Source organism: Plasmopara halstedii (genome assembly GCF_900000015.1).
Source record: "Plasmopara halstedii genome assembly, contig: Scaffold_614, whole genome shotgun sequence".
Lineage (NCBI taxonomy): Eukaryota > Oomycota > Peronosporomycetes > Peronosporales > Peronosporaceae > Plasmopara > Plasmopara halstedii.
Genome location: NW_020187532.1, coordinates 2,840,014 through 2,848,189, shown reverse-complemented (window position 1 = coordinate 2,848,189; position 8,176 = coordinate 2,840,014).

Below are 8,176 nucleotides of genomic sequence, written 5' to 3'. Positions count from 1 at the left end.
CCGTGCGGGGTCTCAAAAGAAAGAAGAGATCCCCCTCTTCACGTAGAGATGCCTAAATTGCGATTCGTACCTAGGTTGATTAGCATTCTTTTGTTTGACGCTGTCTCAGATGAATAATTATATCCGCAAAAGTATCACAAGCAGGTAGTAATTCATCCGATAATACATGGAAAATTTGAATATGAGTAACAACATTTAGTGTGAAAATTCAAAAAGAGCAATTGGACACTTGCAGTTCGACTGAATAATTATTAACACGACGCCGCGAAATTTCAACGCAAGCATACCTACATAAATAAAAGAGACCGTGTCAGCTCTCTGAAGTGAAGTCATATAAAACGTTGTTCGTCGCTACACCAAGAATAAACGAATCGAAGGACATATCAACGGCAAATATGGTATATACTTGAGCGAGCCTAGGTTTTGCTGCTGGTTGAAGCGTACAAACCCATCCGCTGTGCGCTTACTTGGGATGTCAATGCTTCAACTTTGCGATGTGGAGACAAATTCGTGCACTTGGCAGCGCTGATCGTCATTTCGACGACCGAGTCTTGGCTGAATATTATGTTGTGTATGAATGGATCACGATACAAGCTTCTATCTGTCCTCAGAACAATAAAATTCACCTACCAAATTGCTATCTTTAACATACGAGATGGATAATGAAACTGGCGGCTCAAGGGCCAAGAGCGGTATCCAGGCGACTGGAGGATATCAGCTTAGTAGTATCAATGACGTCTCATGACTCCTCGCTTATCATAGATTAGGTCGACTAAGGTTATAGCTGTCATGATGTTTCGGCTCTCAATAATTGACGCTAAGCTACAGATACACAAGATGCAGCTATTAAGATGCAGCTATTAAGATGCATCATATTTGTTTCTAAACGAATGTAGTTTTTTTGTGTTGTTCATCGATGTCTCTTTCAGTAGACATTAAACTTAAGAAATTAAAAATACACAAGAAACAAATTAATTGGCACCACTCATCGTTGCAAATGTTTTACTAAAATTTGTGAATTCGCGCATGACATGTAAGTTTTTTAAAGTTGTAGAAATTGCCGTGTGCGCACAGCTGCAACAGCAGTTACCTCTTGACATAGATACACTCTTTACACAGACGTTGGCATTAATCACTGTTTTAAACCGGCTTTACTTCCATAAAAAGTTGCCTGTACTTCCTCTGATATCGTTAGTCTTGATAATGAGCAAAGCATTATCATTATAGTAATTGGGAGTAAAACGAGAGAGCTGTGTATCCAATTTGGTCCAATTGTAATAGTTACAATCCGTAAAATTTGCGATGAAGCAGACTGACTCAGCATAGAGCTGACTCACTGACTTTGAAAAAGACTAAGATGGTATTTTTTACTACATGTGGACTGTGCAACTGATCGATGTCAAAGACTCATAGAGGATCTCTGTTCCACTCCTCGCCGACACACATATCCAGCCTTTGTGTACCTGTTATTACGGACTCTTTGAGTCACAGCTTTCACTGTGTAAAGTACACGACAACACCGTTGCACTTGGCAGCACTTGTAGTCAATTCCACGACCAAGTATCATCCGTGAGGATGAAAATAAATCGTCTAGATACCTATTCCTGGGGCATATAGATATGCTTAACAACCTTTGTACATCTTGATTGACGATAAAATCAGGGAAAGGACGGATATCGCAAGCTAGCTTCGAGAAGGCACTGGTTGGGACCGTTCAGATGCGCCTTGAGCAGACGCTGGTGGGGGAAGAGATTGCTTGCACGGCAAGACAGTCTCTAATAAGCGTCCAGGCATTTTAAAGCCGGAATAAAAAATATGTATTTCTTCTGGATGAGCGAAATTGAGATGGCCATGGATCGGCCTTGATCAGAAAGAGACAATGCACGTCGCGCTTGCGAATTTGGGGACAGGAAAATGCGCGCCAAGGTGGGCACTTACGTGAAACAGCTCAGTATGAGAGGCGGCACCAACGCGGGACGATTTGAAGCGGAAGAAGTCGCGAGTATACGTATCGACTAACTAACCGTATCAAGTGCATTCTTTATTTGTGTTCAGTCGCCAAAGGAGGCGAGTATAGGCGGACATGGTTCACGAATAACGAACTCTTATCGCTGCAATGGCTTTTGGCTCTCTCCCGAAGGCGGGAATGGCTACCATATTAAAAGATAATATATCGAACGAATGTGACTTACACGGAAACATTTTGCGTCCATACTACCTGTTTTGAGGAAGAGGTGAGTGTCGTATTTTATGTGGAGCACAATTTCCGCGCCGCGAGGGCAGATAAGTTGCTAGGAATGAAGATCTGTGTCCACATCAAAGGCATGTACCTCGACCATAAGAAAGAGAGAAAAAAACTCGTAGATGCTCGGCACCACCGCGATACCCGCAAATATTCTGTACGACCGCAAGTGAAACATCTGCGCATTACTTGCTTCCTTCGCTCTTGGTTGGGAGCAAAAAATCACCAGGGAGGACAAACCCCGGCAGTTCAGGGCAGCATACTGAAAAATTGAGACTTTTTATACCTCATGAAGGTCCTGATCAATGAGGTCCTGCCTTTAAAAAAATCCTTTACATAGAAGAACAAATTACAACCCATGCTGGTGTCAACATTCCAATCTTTGTAAACCAAAGAAAATCATGATAGATCAAGCGGTTTTTCACGACGGGTGACTGTCGGATCAGTATAAAGTACGTGAAGCATTGATGATGCTGTATACAAATACGGTAATTGTGTGTCTTGCGACAGGGATTTTCGTAGTTTATGTCGAGCCTTCAAGAGACTTTTGTGTACACTGATTTACAAATTTTGTCATTTTTGGCATGGCGTATCTGGAATGCCATAAGCCGTGGGTCGACGGAAGTTGAAAAGGTTAGATGGCTTACGCTCCTCTCATGGGAGTTTTTTGGCAAGTCATAATTCCATCTATGACAGTAAACACATGCGCATTTGGCCTGAGCATGACGCCGTGACAGCTTCCATACAAAACACTAGGAACGCCTGAAACAAATATTGCTAGATCCTCGAGCGCTACCTAGAAGGCAAAAGTGACGAGCTGCCGAGGTTCTGGATGATTAGGAAAAGGAGAATCGCAAATCGCTGTCTTCGGAGTGTATACGCAAAATCACTAATGTATATCGTGATCCTCAGAGTGTATCCCTGGCAAGACGATTAGGAACAGCTGTTTATTTGTGTGCTGAGACTGGTGGAGAATAGCAGCGACCGGTTGTTGAAAATTGCGGACCAGAGGCGCTGGAGCTAAAGAGCAACTGCATATAGTGTGTGTAGTGTCTAAGCTCTGACGAAAAAGGAATGACTTACTTTAATAACCGTTTAATGTTAATTCGGCACTACCACCTGACGGACTGGTGTGGAATACTGCATATTCACGAGTAAGTAATGGAGGTTTTCATGAATGAATGGAGCGACCTGTAAATGACAATCATTCTCTTTTGGCAGGAGATCTTGTAGAGCTGAAAGAATAACCTTTCGGAAATATGTGCAAGGACTTGCTAAGACGGTGAAATTTCCGTAATGGTATGGCGGGTTTCGAAGAAAAGCTGAGGTGTACAAATTCTGCTGATATTTATATATCCTTTGTTGATGGAATATGACGACGCTGTGACGAGTTCTTACCACGCGTATTACTCTGGACGGGGGAATGTGTCATGAAATCCGCTCGATTTTTAGAGCAAAATATAGCATCACACGGCAATTAACGGCACAGTACGACGTCATTGATGCTTTTTTGCACGAAGCATGTTTGTTAAAAGATTTCAACTCGGCGTCGACTTTTTCTGCCTGAAAGAGAAAAGGGCAATGTCAAATTGCGCATGCTTATGGTTGTTCATATGCAGCCAAAATTTCAGCGCAAATGCCGCTTACGCAATGCAGAACAGTATGATCAGCTACATATTAGTTGACGAGTTTATTGAGCTAAATATAGCGATGCTCCTCCTACTGCTTTGAATATCCAGGATCCACTTGGGGGTGTCTTACGCACCAGCGACGTTGATTCGACTGGTGACGTAGCTGATCAGGCCACATGAAGAGCTCGGAGTCGATAAAAAAACCATCTTATACACATCCAAACAAGACTCAACTTTATGCACTTTGCTAAGCATTTCTCCAAAACGACAAGTATGTCTTTTGCGCTGATGCGCTCCGCTTTTTGAATGCTTTCCTAGAAGCATGGCCTGCGTGTGAATCGTGCAAGTTGATTGTTGTTGTGATTGGTCAGTGCCTCTACCCGAAAGGGAAGAAGAAAGTGTTTTGCCCTGCAAAACCACTATCACATGGACAGCTCAATTATACCGACATTGCACGACTTCTAACGAAATTTTTGGTAGGGTGTCAAATAGTTCTGTTGTTCAGCAGAACAAGTGACCCGTAAGCCTTGGAAGGAGAAAGCCTAATACGTGTTCGTAGCATTCCAACTTTAGATTTGCGATTCAATTTCGTCTGTGACGCTTCGAGTTAAATATTACCCATGCTTTACTCCATCAGATACCAGTGGGCATGAAAGGTCGGGTTTGAGATTGCCGCCTCTAAGCAGCGGAGAGGAAGGGTCCCGCTCATCACTCGAAGTTTCTCGCATTCAAGTATGCCCTCGTAAAGTTCTGAGCGCCCCTACCTGACTCTCAGCCGTTTCTGATCTATACAGACCATATGTCGTAGCCCTAAGCACAGAAAATGCAAGATGTCTATCAAGTTTTGTCAAGAATACAATTGAGTTAAAGTATTAGCTTGTCGGCTATGAGTCGTAGATAAATTGCTTTTTCGCCGCTCTGACTAAAATATAGTGTTATAATGGTGATGTCACTGATTGATAATGCGAATAGTACAGCGTGCTGGTCGGACGCAGTATGTGTTGTGCTACTGAATGCTTGTAAGCAAAAGGTTTAAAGCTCAAATGTAGCTTCATCGGCGCGCATGGTTGCTGTATTACACCCCCGACCCCATGATCTTGGGGCCTAGTGACGAGGATCTCAAACTTTAAATACTGGACGAGGCCCCAAAACCCGCCGTTACTTCGTAAACGAAAAGGCGTACCGCTCGGTGAGGATATGTATTGGGTAGCTTAATATCTATAAGTGGGTAAGCACATTGTGCGCACGTTCAGATCGTGTTATTAAATCTTCAGCATTCGTCGCCGTCTTTGGCCAGCCTGTCAGTTCCGGCGTACTGATGGGGGTGGGCCCTCAAGAATGCGTCCAGTAATATTGGTAGTGTTGTCTTTGTGGACTGGCTAACCTTGTCGCTGTCAGCAAAATTTAATCGGTCTGAATGAAGCCAAACTAGAGAATTCTGCCTTACAGCTGGAAATAGATTATCATGTAAAACGCTGACGGTCTTCAAAATTTTAATCAGTCGGAACGTTTTAATCGCACGGCCCGCAACACTTGTACTGAAACGTTGTCATGCCAACGAGACTTGTAGCAGCTCATCGAATTTGCGCTGAAAAATGCAGTGTATGTCTCTGCGGCTTTAAACAAATCGTCTCTTAAGCACACGAATGCCTTGATACTACTACTACGTGGCTCTGGTCCAAATGGGAAGAGACTGTGCATCAAATTCGACTTGTCAATATCAGCTCGGCAACACTTTGTAACAAACTCTGTAAATTAAGCTCAATGGGATTAGCGTGTTGCGCAGGTCGCGCGTCGCTATGTTTAGATAGGATGTAGAATGTAACATGCGCCGACCAAAAGTAGGTGAGACTCCCTCAAATATGTTGTGGGCCAAGAACAATATTGAGTATAGTTTACCTGCCTAAATATGCAGTGTGTACAATCTATATATGAATAAGCAGCGACTGTGCTACACCGGATGGGTTACAATCGTCCTGACGAGCCTTTCAGATCTGAAGCATTTGTAGACGGAGCAGCATTTCTAGAATCACCTTTAGCTAAGGTGATTCTATAAATGTTTCGTTTTGCTTAAAAGCAGCAACAGCATTCAGCACGGCTATTGGTAGGCCTTTGACGGCAAAACTCATAAATCAAACTCAAAATGCGACTTAGCTTTGGTTTCGGAGGCACACAGGTTTATTAAAGAGAACCGACGTGCCGTCACAATCGAGAGAGCTAACGAGAGCCAGTCGCGAAAGGATTCGACTTAGCTATCTCTACTGAATTAGAGAGAGGTCGCCCATCTTCTCGAGGTACATTTGGTGGACCGGCGGCTATACTGGGCTCTGGTGAAATGAATAGCTTACTTCCTTTCGCGAAAATAATTGTAGTTTGAAGGTCCACCTCGGCAATACTGTTCTGGTGCTGCTTTCACTGATGACGTGGTACCCCCTCATTTAAAGTCTCTTTCAAAAATGAGGCGCGGAGCCGCTCTTCATAGCGCCTTATACGATTAATCTGAGTCCGACCAGGTGTTTCTTTGAGAATGGATGACCTGTAGGTAAAATGAGTGCTCGCGGTATGAATGTCCTGGAGAAAAATTGCTCTGAGCTCGACCAGGAAGCTTACGATCATAGGCATGAAAGGAATCCACCCATATTAGAGAGCAAGTTTAAGCGGCTTTCCGCCATAATCACGGCGTTATGGATTTGGGCTGGAGTAGGCATGATTTTTGCGCTTGAAGATAAGGGCAAGTTGAGTCTCTGATCCAATACTTGAGAGTGCTGTATGTATACAATTGTACTAAATGTGTCAGCTGTCAGTACCCAAGATTACCGTACTAACCCTTTGTACAATTGTACCTCACCATGCACGCCTATAGTCGAGAATTGATCTTGCATAGTATGATATTATCGATCTTTTGGCATATTTTGATGCCCAATTTGTCCCCGAAACTGCCCTTTTACGCTTTGATATAATAACGCGTAACTTCGTAAATGACAACTCATAGAAACTACAAATGACACCCCGACAAAAAGTTTACTTCCCACCAACTGGTACCCTGTAAACTCATTTTTCTATAACTAGGGTAACTAAGGGTGAATGGTTCCAAATTAATTTAATTCGCCAACTTTTACACGATCGTCGAAAACATTTAACGTCAATCCCCAAATGAGTTACCCCCGCTCAGACCTTTTTTCTAAGACGTTCTTTGCAATCAGGGAGTGGGCATAGATTTTCGATATATTCCGCGTTCCCAACGAACACGTCTTGCTCGCGGAAATGTCCTACCACAATATTGAAGTTCTCCATCATCTATCTGGAGTTCTACAGTCTTCTCGCGTTTTCAGAACTCTAAACCGGTTCTTACCACGATCACGTCCCCTCCGCAGACCATCTCTATTCACCGCTCACTTGACGTCCACCGGAAAGCGTGTCACTACCAAAGAAATTATGGAATAGTACGAACATCACCATTTCGCTCCTGGTTGAGCCGTCTTCCAAACGGTTTAACTCTTTGTGATGCCCAATCTGGATCTCCCGTTAATAGCGATCGTTTTTTAACCAGGGTTGTTGATAATTTGGGATCACGTCTTTTTCCCCAACTCACTCTTGAAACTTCCGTAATCACTCCTTACCCCCATTGTTGCTGCAGCAAGGTTGCCGTAGCTTTGTGCTTTGAGGAAGCGTGAGTGAGAGCGCCGACCTTTTGTTCTATACTTACAACAAGTACAAGTTTAGCGGATCGCAATCAGCTTACTCCAAGAGTAATTACAACCTTAACCCAAGGTTAATTACCTCTTCCGCTTAAATTCAAAACTGATTTTATTCATTTTATCTGCGGCAAAGCCGCCTAATTTCAAATGCATAGATTTTCCTATATATGTATAGTAAAATGTAATTACATGTATAACTACAGGTTATCCAGCCCCGTACTGTACTCTTGTTTGGGTGTGTTCCTACCATGCCCATCTGGTGTGAGACACACCCCTGTTACCAAGGTATGTGTAACTCCGATACAATCTCTCCCATTAAGACTGATAACATTTACTTTTCCAATCGATTATTGCCTCAACGAGGCTTGCGTGTTTGTTAGACACTGCGTTGGAACGAATCGACTTCCATGCTTGATGAGCCCTGTGTCGATGTCACCGAAGTCTCCAAGTATCGCTGGTTTTGACAGCGTCACGGGCAGAGCCCAACTTTGTCTTCCGAACGGGGTCGTGTGTCCGCGGCATCGAGGGATGAAAATCTAGGATCGATGAGCCCGAGCTTCGCGCACGATATCAGTAACGAGTGACCTCGTTGGGGATGTAGAGGT